The sequence below is a fragment of the Tamandua tetradactyla genome, chromosome 1 (assembly GCF_023851605.1).
Source record: "Tamandua tetradactyla isolate mTamTet1 chromosome 1, mTamTet1.pri, whole genome shotgun sequence".
Taxonomy (NCBI): domain Eukaryota; kingdom Metazoa; phylum Chordata; class Mammalia; order Pilosa; family Myrmecophagidae; genus Tamandua; species Tamandua tetradactyla.
The window spans coordinates 28,749,444-28,764,112 of record NC_135327.1 but is presented as its reverse complement, the minus strand read 5'-3'; positions in this window follow the sequence as shown (position 1 = coordinate 28,764,112).

Genomic DNA, 14,669 nt, shown 5'->3' with positions numbered 1-14,669 from the left:
TTTCAAATATAATGTCATACTGACAAATTAACACGGCAACTCTGGTCAAGGGGCCACCTCCAGATGGTGAGAGTGGAAATGGAATTGTGATCGTGGGTATTCCTTGGGAAGACATTCCTTAGAAAATTTGGCATTCAATCAAATGCAAACAATTGTGTCTGGATATTGGTGTTTTCAAAGACTTGAAGTTCTCCATCTTTGGTTCCACGGCACCCTAGTCAGCTTGTCCTCCAGGGCCAAACAGTTATTTTGGGTCTTTGTACTGGTAGGAGTCTGTCAAGGGTTGTCTATTTGCTGCATACGTGCAAAGATCTTGGATGTATATATTCCAGTACTTGATCTCAAGTTGAGGTGGCCTGGCATATTCTCCAGGAAATTGTATGTTTTTAGTTAGGCTTGAGTGGCTGGGCTTCAAAGGGAAGTGGGAGCAAGAGGATTTTCCACACTGGATAAGGGGCTTGCTTCAACTTCAGTCGCATAATCCTTAATTCATAAGTCTCTACCCAATGCTCAGCAATTCCTTACTGTTGGCATTAGATGTTATTAAGTAATTTAAACTCTGCCAACCTAATACTTTGCTCTTGGCAGCTTGTCCTTGGCGGCTGAATGTTCCCATTAAGTTGGATTTATCTGGTTGATATGTCAAGATCACAATTGCCTTTGCTTTCGAGCAGCAAAAAGAGGTCTTAAGTTGGCAGTTATTTCTCAATCAGGACTTGAGATTTTGGGTGTAAAAGGAAGTTAAGGGGGCAAAGGGTTGAAGGAAAGACCATTTTTCTTATCGGCATCTTAACATGCTTTGGAATTGGAGTCTGGCTTTCAGGTCCTGTGCTGAACTGCAATGCAGAAAATGTTCTGGAAAAGCCCCAAAGTCAACCAAGGATTGAAATGACTCATAAGCAGGACTTTTTGCCTGGCTACTTGCTCGTTTCTGGATCCTTCTTCCCACCAGAAGTCTACTGGGCAGGCACTGGGTTGCTTGTATCTGATGCCCAGTGACGGGCCGTAACAACTCTGATCTGGTGCCACACAAAGCAACTCTCCCCATGTCTTCCCAAGGGGGGACTCCTGGGAGGGCTGCCTCTCAGCTATTCCCTCAGGCTCTTGTGAGAAAAGGCTGTCCCCTGCCCTTTAAGCATTTCCAACTTCTATCCTGAGGCCATTATGTGGGTAGACCCTTACTTTTCATAGACCAAGGTGGCTTTTTTTTTTTTTTTTAAATCCAAGCTTCCACTCCTTTTCCCTGAATTTGGACTTCTCATCTTGTACTTCCCCCTTTGTTGCACTAAAATAAAATCCAGATCAGTTGTCTGAAAGCACACATAGGCTCAAGTCAAATTTCTGTTAAGATGGCTCAGCAGGATTGTATCTGGATGATAGAGTTGGCCATCAAGGCAGTAAGGTACCCTTGTGTCCGCAGGCAGTTGTCTATGTGCCCAAGCCCTCTGGGTGATGAGTGGAGAGGGTGTTTTCAACAGCTCTTCTGGCTATCTTATCTTCCACGTGCATACAATGTAAGTGGCAGGGAAGGAAAGGGACTACTCTGGTCTGTTTATTTGAAATGATTCCATAATAATCGTCACCATTCTTTACCTTTTGGGAGGTTCTAGTGTTAAGCTCTAAGATGTAAACACACAAACAAGGTATAAACAAGGTAAGGTAGGGTCATGGATGGGTGAGAAGACACACTTCTCAAACTTGGCAGTGGTTGGATTCTGGTGCCTATTTTGTCTGAGGAAAAAACTTTGGTGACCAGCTGCTGTGAATTCCTGTAGCCATTGCTGTTACTAATTATTTTTCCAATCTTTTCCTTTTGCTGGGGGTTATGGGGTGGGGGGGAAATTTGCCTTGCCTTTCAAATTGGTAGAAGAGATCTTCGGAAGACTACAAATGAGGAACAGCCTGTGGTTCCTTTAAGTGTGTTTTACAGGTGACGGGGCTTCTGTTACCTCTGGCCTGGCAGTGACCCTTAGCAAATGTCTTCTCTAGCCAACTGAGCTTGGTGGGTTTTCCTCAATAGGTCATAAAAGATTTGCTTTTGAAATTTCGACGTTGCAATGCCGAATGTCCTCTTCCCAGGATAAAATGTTGTTCCTTGACGATATTGACAGTTACTGATTTCCCTTTCTCAGTCGGTTTACCATGGGTTCCTCTTCTAGTCCATAGTCCTCATTTGTTTCTCTGAATCCACAGGCCCCCACCCTAGGAGGCTTGATGCTAGGAGCCATCAAAGCCTGACCCTTTTCCGGTCTTGCCAACCCAAGCTGGCATTGTGCCCAAGCTCTATATTGCTGCAGGTAGATCTCGCCGTGGAAGTCCATGTCCGCTAGAAACGTGGAACATTATCCTCTGCAGAAACAAACGACCATGTGATTGTTTTTTTTTCTTAAAGCGCCATCACAGAGCCCATAGGTTCCTGGAATGCTCAATTATTTTTTGGTACCATCATAAACACTAGTTTTCTGGCTTCTTCTGGATAGTATCTTGTGGAGGAGGTCAGTACCAGAAAAGAATAGAAAGCCATATTTCCAGGGACGTGTTCAAGGAACAACTTTGTTGAAAAGGTTTGTGGGGTCAAATTTTGGTGATTCTTTCATGATTTGTGCAACACTCCTTGTGGCTGCTCAGTTTCCGAGGCGAGCTCTAGGTGGTCTTAGGAGTAGCCCTCCTGTGTGAGAATGTGAGCTGGGAGGATTGATGAAGAGGGTACCTTAGCCTCTTGGCCCTTGCTCAGGCTTGAAGAACTTTGGGGCTTTGTGGGTAAGTTCTTTTTTCCTTCCCGATTGTCTTCATGGGTTGCTTCCTGAACGTGAGGTGTCATCTGCACAAAGAATGAGAAAGCCTCCTCTTCGGCTATCCAGGTCAGGCACATCTAACAGCTTAAAGATGCTTCATAGTTAAATGAAAACCTCAGTTCCCCATTTCTTCCTTCTTTACAATTTGTGCATGGGTGACTTCCTGGGGCAACTGTACCCCACCTCCCCCAGTGACTGACCTTTCCAGAGAAGGCCAGCTTCTCAGAAGTCAACTCAGCATCCTCCTCCAAAGAAATTCTATACCTCTGTGATCCATTCATTCTTCTCTTCTGCTTGTTTTGTGTATCTGGGTATGTCTGGGTACCCCAACCTTAACTTTTGGAATTGTAGCTTCTGAAGCTGGCAGATCATCAGAGGGACTCAGAAGAATTAAAATGAGTACTCACGCCCTTCTGTTGCCTTTGACATACCAAATCAGAAACTTTGGGTGTAGGATCAAGAAACTATTTTATTAAAAACAAAATGCTCTTAATGATCTTGATGGTAAGTAGAATTTAGGAACCACTGCCTGGAGCCTTTTCGGATTCCAAAATTTTACTTGGTCAGACTGCCTCTGGAGAGGGCTCTGCTCTGTGTCTCCATCATCTTCTCCTGATAATGTGCTCTTGCTCTTGGCCTCCTTCTATTCCATTGACAACCAAACTCTTGGGACAATTGGCGGTCCCATTGCTGTCTTCTCCAGGGGACTCTAAGCTTGTGAGGGTTGGATGATTGTTTAGTTTTCTATTGTCTCACCAGACCCAGCACAGGATAGATGTTAATAAGTTACTGTTGAATTGTGGGCCAAGCTGGGATCAAAATCGGGTCTACAGAGTGGTCCCTGCAAACGGTCTCTTCACTCCCAGGGCCATGTGACCCTCCAAAGCTGACCCACCTGAAGGGATGTCTTCTGCTTCTCTCCTGCACTCAGCCATCACTCATGGGGAGACACTACTTATAGGGAGAGGATCTATCAGAACCAAGTAGACAGAACCTTTTTCTAACCACCTGCATACATTGAATGTCAGAAACAGAGATAAACTGGTCTAACCGTATTTTGCAAATGGAGAAACCAAGACCCAGAGAAGGAAGGGACTTTCCCAAAGTCCTACAACCCCATCCTATTTTATATTCTCTAGACTTTCAGGGTTAGTAGGGCTGAGGGTCATATCTTCACTGTACAGAAAAGGGAATGGTCTTGCAGGTCCTATAGCATGCAGGAGAACTGGACTCATTCATTTGTTCAAGGCATGGTCATTGGGCCCCGACAGTGGGTCAAGTACAGCTTTAGGTGCTGTGGAACAAAAAAGTGAAAAGTCCTTAGCTGTATGGAACTTACTTCTAGCAAAAGAAGGCAAACAATAAATACAGATTTCCTTCAGGTGGTGAGGAAAAAAGTGAGAAGGGGGCTGTGGAGAGCTGTGGGTAAAGGAGGGCTGGTTCAAGCTGACTTCAGGTCATCAGCTCTTCCTGCTTCTGAAGGTCAGCAAAACTCTTAACTAGCCTTCCCAGAACTTTGACACCTGGAACCCACCCTGCCCTTGCAGCATCACAGAATAAATTGCACCCTTTTCTAAATGACCCCTTCAAATATTTTAAGACAACTGTCATGCTTCCTTCAACATTCCCTCTCTTCCAAATTTAATATCTCTAGTTCTTTCAAGCTAGTGCCTTGGTTTCTATGATCTGTCCCTCTTGATAAATGGCTGGAGAAATTAAAAAGAATAAATATTCTAATTGTGGTCAAATTTTAAAAAATGAGCAAAGAGCTGAAGGAGATGAGACCAAGGTATGCAGATATCTGCAGGAGAAAATTCCAAGGAGAGAATAGTATGTGCAGAGGCCCTAAGGTAGGACATGTCTAGTGGGTTCCAGGAAGAGAGCCCACTTCTGGGAAGAGAGGCCATGTGGCTGGAGTAGGGGTGGGCTGGGGAGCAGGCAGCAGGAGATGTGGGGATTGTAGGATTCTGGATCTTGCTCCCAACAAGATGGGGCAGCCAATGGAGTCAGGGCCACAGAAATTTCCTGATCTTAAATTTTAAAAAGATTATTCAACTGCAGCATGGTAGGGGAGCTGGGGAGTGTCATTCTAGCTCTGTCCACCCCTCCTGAGAGCTGAGCCCATTCTTTCTCTTATTTCTTCACTGTGGAGGGACAGGGAGGGGAGTAAGGCATGCTGGCTCTGTTTTCATTTATTGGTAAGTGTTTATTAAATACCTCCTTGAAGTCAGGCTTCAATCTACTCTCCAAATAAGGACCCTGCCTGCATGGCGCTTACAGTCTAGTGGGGAAGCTGGGCAACTAAAGATAGACATTTCAGATAGCAGTTAAGTGCTTGTTTTAGTTTCCATCTGCTAAAAACATCATACTAGTTGGCTTAACAATAGGAATTTTTTGGCTCCAGATTTCAGAAGCTAGAAGGCTTGCTCCCTTCTGGGTTGGTATCTTCTGGCACCAACAATCTTCAGGGTTCCTTGGCTTTTCTATCACATGGCAATGCACATGGTGGTATCTTCTTTTTCTTCCAGGTTCTGTTGACTTCCAGCTTCTTCTGGTGTCCAATTTCCTCTGTGTATAAGGATTTCAGCCATATCGTATTAGGTCCCACTTTCATTCCCACACCTTAGCTAATAACCTCTTCCAAGGTCCTACATAAAAAAGGGTTCACACTCACACTCGGTGGTTGGGATCTGAATGTTCCTTTGTGGGGGGTCATGATTCAACCCCCAGCAGTGCTGGAAAGAAAATGAAATGGCTTGTTGAGGAAAGTAACCTCAGTAGGATGCAATTAGGGAAGCCTGGGGGAGGTGACATTTGAGGTAAGCCCCGCCAAGGTTTGGTGGAACCTACAACTATAGCAAAACCTTAGGGGGCCACAGTGGCTCAGCACGCAAGAGTGCTTGCCTGCCATGTCAGAGGACCTGGGTTCGATTCCTGATGCCTGCCCATGTTAAAAAAAAAAAGAAAGGAAAGAAAAAAACCTTAGGGTTACCCCAGTGTTGAGAGCAGCATTACTCATGATAGCCAAAAGGTGAAAGCAATCCAAGTGTCCCTCAGCAGATAACTAGAGAAGCAAAAGTGTCGTTTATCCATATAATGGAATATTCAGCCGCAATAAGGAATGAAGTTCTGACACATGCGACAACAGGGATGAGCATTGAAGACAACATCCTGTTAAGTGAAATAAGCCAGCTACAAAAGAGCAAATATTGTAAGAGTCCATTTCAATGAAACAACTAGAATATGCCAATTCATAGAAAAACTAGATTAGGGGATACCAGTGGGGCTGAGGAGAAGGGGACTGAGGAGTTATTACTTATTGGGACCAGAGTTTCTGTTTGGGGTGATGGGAAAGTTTCGGTAATGGATGGTGGTGATGGGAGGGTGGTTAGCATCACTGAGTTGCATACTTGAAAGTGGTTGAAGTGGGAAATTTTAGGTAACATTTGTCACGACAATAAAAATGAAAAATAAAAAATAAAAAACAAACGAAAAACCCTGAGGTCTTTCATTTTAGCTCTCCTGGTGGAACAGCCCAGTCCAAACCACTTTCCTCTTCTCAACGTGTCCGGTGCCAAGAGGGACCAGGAGTTGGAGCCCGGGGCGCTGGGCCTGATGCTGTAGGAGCCGACACGGCACATCCTGACCACGGCAGCGTCATGGGGCTAGCAGAACCACGTAGGCTTGGGAAACTTTGGTAGAAAGTGATGATAAAAGGGGGGACGTAGGGCGGGCCATGGTGGCTCAGCAGGCAAGAATGCTTGCCTGCCATGCCAGAGGACCCAGATTAAATTCCCAGTGCTTGCCCATGTAAAAAAAAAAGGGGGGGGGCATGGGGATTTCACCTCTGGTACCTCTCCCTGCTGGAGGGAAAGACGGAAAGGACTTCTCATCACCTGCAAGAATGAGTCTTCAGTGGCTCTCTTCCAGGGACGAGTTCTGCCCTCATTGGATGATGAGATGTGGGTTAGGCCACAGATGGGGACTCATGGCCCAAGGTGCTCCTGCTCTGGGCATGGTCTCCAGGCAGCAGCTTCCTCTGGGAGGGTTAGAATTTGATATAATAATGATGATAAAATTAGTGATAATCATATACGACAACTTCCATTCAAGCAGGTGGTTCGCTCTGTGCCTAGAGTTGTGCTTTCTTTTTATAAAATTTTGGTTTTTGACTACATAGTACATTCTCAGAGTTCCATATTCAAAAGGAACTAGTGGAAAGTTTCCCGCTCACCCTTGCCCCCACCTCCCAGCCCCCTTCTCCAAAGGCAACCCAGGCTCTCAGTTTCTTGTATGTCAGACATTTTATGCAAATCAAGGAAAATGCATATATTCTTCTCGTTTTTACACAAAGGTAGCATATCATGTCTATTTTGCGCCTTGGTTTTTAATTTAAAGAATGTGTCTTTGAAATCAATCCAGGAGCTTAAAAAAAAACAACACCCAAAATGATAATAGGCCTTATTTACTTTTTGTTTTCTATGGGCCTGGCATTGTGCCAGGAGCTTTGAGTAGTGATATATATATATATATATATATATGATAAACAGTGACCTATACTGATAGCGATAGAGACTGTATATATGATAGATAGATAGTGATATGTAGTAAATATATAATAGGATAGATGTGGTACAAAATGGGCAGCTCTTGCTGACTGCTGTTTTCTCTACATGCATTTTTCCATCCAATTGGTGCACTGGCATCCATCTCTTAGCCACCCACTCTTCTCCTTGCTTTTCACCAGAAGCCCTTGCTCGCCATGACTCCCTCCTTGCTTCCAGCACTGGAGGCAGCAGTGCCCAGTTGAGAAGGACCAACATCTATTCACCTGGGGCAGGGGACTTAACCTCTCTGAGCTTCCATGAGCTCTTCTTTGTCTCTACAATGGAATTAAAAACAGAAGTTAGTTCCCAGGAGTGTGTGAGGATACAGTGAAATCCCACACTCAGTGCTCCACGTAAACTGGGATTATAGTGCATCAAATACTGTTTCTTTGAATTTGTTTTTCATGAATATGCACGATTCATTTATCCAGCTTTTCATGATTGTACACTTCTAATATCTTGGCAGGAATCTTGGCCAGCAATCTTATTTCTAGAATTAGATCTTAAGGAAAACTGTCCATGCTCCACCATGCCAGGGGAACACATTGATGAAAATATCTTTTGATATATATTGCTACATTGCCTGCAGAAGTGTGCCAGCTTGTTTATATTCCTAGCAGAAGTGTTAGAGAAAGCCTTTTTCTCCCCTACCTCACCCCAAACTGGGCATTAACATTAAAAAAACTTTTTTGTCCAAAGATTTTTTGCCTTTGTGAAAACACCACCACAATCAAGATAAAGAACATATCCATCAACTCAATTTTCTTGTGACCCTTTACTGCTCCTGCCTCCCCTTTCCCACCACGCCACTCCCCTCCCCGCATCAGCCACAACTTTCTATCACTATAGATTAGTTTTCATTTTCTAGAATTTTATATAAACAGAAGCACTGTAGCCACTCCTTTTTTTTTGTCTGGATTCTTTCACTCAGTATAATTATTTTGAGATCCATTCACATCACGTATATTGACAGCTTGTTCCTTTCTGTTGCTGAGCAGTAGTTCATTATTTGGACATGCCACAATCTGTTTATCTACTTTACAGCTGATGGATGTTTGGGTTCTTTTCAGTTTGGACAGTTACAAACGAAACTTCTGTAAACATCATGTACACACGTCTGTACTCTGTGAACATAGGCTGTCCTTCCTTTGGGGGAAATGGCTGGCTGTAGAATTTGGGGTTCTTACCTCCTTCATTGAATATTTCCACCTAGAGAGTTTGAGGTTGGAGAGGGGGAAGGAGAAGGAGTATGGCTAATTCACCATCTTCTTCAGCGTCTGAACCCCATCTTGTTACCTTGGGGAATTTTGTATCATTCTTGGACACTGGAAATCTTCTTTTCTCATCTCCTTCCTGCTCTCAAGGAGGTGAGATTCAACTTTCACTTTGGACTCAGAGCCCCTGGCCTGGGGTTGCATCCTGCTCTGTCATTTAACAGCTTTATGATTTTGAGCAAATCATGTGCCTCTCATAGTTGCATGATCTCTCTAGGTTTATTTATTCTGATTTCACAGATAACACCTACCTGGTGAAGTTATTGAGGAAATCAAATAATAAGAAGAGGACAGTGAGATGAGATGGCTGGGTATCTGAGGAGGAGAAAAAAAAGCATCAAGAAATAAAAGGATTTTTTTTTTTGCAAAGAATAAAATATAATGCCAATCGATCCCTGGGGGATGGAGGGGTTGGTCACAGCCCATAGCGACTTGGCTGTTAATGCCTGAGAACTTAGTCAAGTCCGTCTGTTTTCTCTATCAGTTGGGTCTGCCGGGATCACTGCAGATCACTGGGAGGCTCATGAGAGTGAAGAGGTAGAGAAAGGGCTGGCACAACCAAGAATGGCATGGCTTCTGTGTGTAGTTTTGGAGCTTGGTCTTTTGTTTCCTCATTTGGACCTCTCAAGAACCCAGATCAAAGTCATCAGCCAAAGCTATCAATTCTACATCCACCATACCCTAAATCCATTGCTCCTCTCGCTCCCCACAGCCCCCATCCTAGCTCATGTCACCAGCACCTCTTGCCATTGCACTGGCCCCTCTGCCCCCTCTCTGGACCCTGTGTGGTCTGTTTCTATCAAACAGCTTGAGTGGTCCTGTTAAAACGGAAGCCAGAACCCACTTCAAATGGATCGACAGCATAAATCCCACTTAGAATAAATCCAGAATCCTCTCATCAGTCGACTTACAACCCTCTCTGGCTCACTCATGCCAGCCTCATGCCTTCTTGCTGATGCTTGAAATAAACTTGTTCTTTGTCTCAATTTTTTTCTTTGCTGCACCCCTGAACCCACCCACTTGCCGAGGAGATTCTCTTCAGGAATTTTCTGGGGGCCTAACTCTTCTTTCAGGTCTGAGTGCTAACACCTCCTCCTCAGAATGAATGGCACTGACTGATATCAGAATCTGAATTGATCATGTTTGCTTTTGCGTTGGTGTAAGACACTCCCCCGCATCCGAGCTAAGCTCTGGGAGGTTGTGGCCTGTAGCGCCAGTGTGTCACAAGGCCCAGGACCAAGGTCAATGGTAAATATTTTAGGTTCTGCAGGCCAGATGGTCTCTGTTATAAACAGCTCAGCTCCGTGTTGGACCCAGTAATTTGCCACAGACATTATGGAAATGTGGGCATCACTGCATGCCAATAAAAATTTAATCATGACCAATGAAAATTTGAATTCCATATAATTGTCACATATGACAAAATGTTCTTGTGTTGACTTTTTCTCAAATCATTAAAAAATCTCGTGGGCTATGCAAAAACAGGCAGTGGGTCAGATTTGGTCCACTGAGCTGAAGTTTACCACCCCCCCCCCCCCCCCCGCCCCGCCCCAGCCTGTGCTACGTGTGGCTAAATTTAGACAATCTAGAGCCTGCACTCATATTGCCATGACAGGTGAGAACCAAAATATTATTTTTGCTTCTCTGGAAACCCTAAGACTGCACTGGAAAAATAAAAACTCACACAGACCCCTACAAAATAGGTGGTGGGTCAGATTCACTGACTCCTGGCTTAGGGCACAGCCTGGCACATAGCAGTTGTTACATGATTGAAGGAATAAATGAACAGGGAGTATCACAGGAAATATCAGTCTCATTTAATGGCTGGGGATGAAAAGGCCTGGAGCCATAGAGTGACTCAGAATGCTTGACCATCCCACACCAAAGCCAGCAAGATCCTTGAGGCAGTCTAGTGTGCATCGCACAAGCCTGGGACCAGGAGTCAGCCACACCTGTGTTTCTCTTGGCCCATCCAGGGCTTCTTACCAACCCTCTTGTCCCCAGTTCCAGTTTGGAGAAGGAGGTGAAGATAGGAGAGCACCAGACTCCCAGGGGCAAGGCTGGAGAAGGCACCGCTTCCCCACAGCCCCCACTCTACCCTCCTACCCCCAGCCCTGGTGATGGGAGCTTCATTCCCTCCTTTTTATCTTTGGCCTGAGAATACTGATTTTGTGCATGCGGGAGACGTGATTCCACTGCTAACATTTGTAGCTGTTCATTTCCCACAAGAAAGAAAAAAATTCAGTGGTGGAAGGCACCAACCATTGAAGAAAATTTTCAGAAAAGCAGAATTTTCTCAACCGTATCCTTTAATTGTTGTTTTCCCTATCCATTGCTGCTAACTAGTTCTAGCTGATGACAGAATGAATTAAAGTGTCACAAACAATTTCTTTCTTATTTTTTGACAGAAAATAAATTCACACTTCATTCACACTTAGAATATCTTCAGGAGGACAGATAGGGCCCAGTAAACGGTTACCTCTGGCAATGGAAATCAGGAGATCGAGACTCTAGAGCCTGAGGATATGAGATACAGGGAGACTGACCTTTGTTGTATGTCATTTTGTTCAGCTAAAATCCTGTAACCTGTAAATGGTAAAACTAAAGCAAAAACTTCTGGGTGGGCCATGGTGGCTCAGTGGCAGAGTTCTTGCCTACCATGCTGGAGACCTGGGTTCAATTCCTTGTGCACCCCCCCAAAAAAAAGCTTCTCTCAAACCTATTAAAAAAACTAAGTTTAGTAAAATTACCAAAAACATTAAAAGCCATGCTTTCTGTTAAAGAAACAATCTATAAAAGAACAGGAAGCACACCTGTATTATGTTAATTCCTCCCAAGCCCTATTTTAACCCAATTTATGCATGAGGTGCAAGAAACTTAGACAGAGGTAAGCAAGTTGCACAAGTTCTCTCCCCTAGGAAGTGGCACAGCCAAGCCTGAGAGCAGGTCTCGCTGCCTCCAGGGGCTATACCATCACCCCAGCACTGCAATGCCTCTGAACAGCAAGAACTGATATTACTGAATACTTAGTATGTGCCAGCTACTGTTTACTTTTCATATTAGACACTTTACGTTTTAGACCTAATCCATCATTCACACTAGTCAATTCATCAAGAAATATAGTGATTATAAACACATCTGCACCAAACAGAGCCCCAAAATACATGAATCAAAGACTGATTGAATTGGAGGGAGAAATAAACATTTCTACAATAAAATGTTTTCAGTTGGAGACTCCAATACCCTACTATCTTTTAAAAAAAATTTATTTATTAATTAAAAAAATTAACAAACCAAATAAAACATTAACATATATAATCAGTAATTCACAATATCGTCACTTAGTTGCATATTCATCATTTCTTAGAACATTTGCATTAATTCAGAAAATGAAATAAAAGGACAATAGAAAAAGAAATAAAACAAAAACAGAAAAGAAAAAAAAATTATACCTACCATACCCCTTACCCCTCGCTTTCATTGATCACTAGCATTTCAAACTAAATTTATTTTAGCATTTGTTCCCCCTATTATTTGTTTTTATTCCATATGTTCTACTCGTCTGTTGACATGGTAGATAAAAGGAGCATCAGACACAAGGTTTTCACAATCACACAGTCACATTGTGAAAGCTGTATCATTATTCAATCATCCTCAAGAAACATGGCTACTGGAACACAGCTCTACATTTTCAGGCATTTCCCTCCAGCCTCTCCATTACATCTTGAATAATAAGATGATATCTACTTAATGCATAAGAATAACCTCCAGGATAACCTCTTGGCTCTGTTTGGAATCTCTCAGCCATTGACACTTTGTCTCATTTCATTCTTCCCCCTTTTGGTCTAGAAGGTTTTCTCAATCCCTTGATGCTGAGTCTCAGCTTATTCTAGGATTTCTGTCCCATGTTGCCAGGAAGGTGTACACTCCTGGGAGTCATGTCCCACGTAGACAGGGGAGGGTGGTGAGATTGCTTGTTGTGTTGGCTGAAGAGAGAGGCCACATCTGAGCAACAAAAGAGGCTCTCTTGGGGGTAACTCTTAGGCCTAAATTTTAAGTAGACTTGACCTATCGTTTGTGGGGTTAAGTTTCATATGAACAAACCCCAAGACTGGGGGCTCAGCCTATAACTTTGATTGTCCACACTGCTTGTGAGAATATCAAGAATTCAACTTGGGGAAGTTGAATTTCTCCCTGTTCTCACCATTCCCCAAAGGGGGCTTTGCAAATACTTTTCCACTCACTGATTGAATCACTCTGGGATTCATCGGGGCATCACTCTGGACAAACCAACAAAATCTCATGTCCTACCTGAGATTCCAAGTACTTACGGTGTTCAATCAAACTATCTACATAAGTTATATTAGGAAAAGCACCAGTCAAAATATAAATTTTGTAACAAATAAACATTTTTTGCTTTAGTCTCACACATAAGGTGACATTTTAAAATATTAATTACCATCTATTTTCAGCACCCTGCAATAATGACATTCCTTTCCAATACCTTACTTTCAATAATCAGTAGAATCCCCTAAAGAGTGGAAGAAAGAACGAAGGTGATGGTGGAGTTTTATACAGAGAAGAAAGGGTTTAACAAATGAGTATGAGTGCTGAATCATTGATATTTCTTTTAGTCTCCAGTACCTTAAGGCAGCAAGAAGTAAAAACCTAAAGTTGTGGATTGTAACCCATACCAAAGTCTGAAATCTGTTGTACAACTATTGTTGTGATGTACTTTGAAATTTATTACTTTTTTGTATATATGTTATTTTTTACAAAAAGATAAAAAGAGAGAAGGAAAAGTATAACAGAGAAGATAGAATTTAATAAGTGAGTATGACTGCTGAATCATTATATTGATATTTCTTTTTGTCTCCAGTGTATTAGAGCAGCTAGAAGAAAAAATGAAAAATCATGGAACTATAGCCCATCCCAAACTTTAAAATCTGCTCTATAAAAATGAACATGGTGATGAATATACAATTATGATATTGTGAACCATGGATTATATGCTTTGTATGAATTGTATGGTGTGCGAAAATATCTCAATAAAAATACTTTAAAAAAACTGCTCTATAACCTCTTGTTAAAATGCACTTGAAAATTTATTGCTTTTTTGTATATGTTATATTTCACATGGAAAAGAATTTTTAAAATGTATAGAAGCAAAAGAAAAAAAAAACTAAAAAATAATTGATGGAAGCAGACAGAAGATTAGTAAGGAAATAGAGGACTGAACATCAATATAAACCAACCGGACCTAGCACACATACATAGAAAACTCCACTGAATAACAGAGAATAAACATTCTTCTCTAGCACATATGGAACATTCTCCAGGAGAGATCACATGTTAGGCCACAAAATAAGTCTCAATAAATTTAAAAAGATTGAAATCATGTAAAACTAATTGATTCCTCTCGACAACCCTAGGAGTAGACAGTATTACCCCCAGTTTACAGACAAGGAAGCTGGGGCACAGAGATATGAGTTGCCTGTTCAAGATCTCTTCTATGTAGCCTAGATTGGAGCTCAGGCTTCACAGTTCTGTTTCTGTGAAGCAGCAGCCTGTTTTGAAGGCAGACAGGCAAAGGGAGGGTTACATGAGAATTATTCTCTGTTCCTCAGTTTCCTAGCTTTTAAAAAACAAGGCTAGGCTAGAACCTACCCCACCCCCCACCCCCCGGAGTTGTGATGGTAGATATTCTACCTCCTGCAAAGTGCTTGTCTCAGTGCCTGGGACATAGGAAGTGCTCAATAAATGTTAGTTTTTACTAATGTTTAGAACTTGGTAGAGTTGAACAGCCTCTGGTTAAAAGTGAGAAAAAAAGAAAAAGAAGGGAGAAAGAAGAGTAGAGGGGTGAGCAGATAAGGAAGGAAAAATGAGAAGGAAGGAAGGCGAGAGAGAAGGAAAAAGGAGATGCCTGTTGTGTTGCATCTCCTTCCACTCTTTATAGGGCAGAGGGAGAGTGGGGGCGCCTATGAACAAACTCA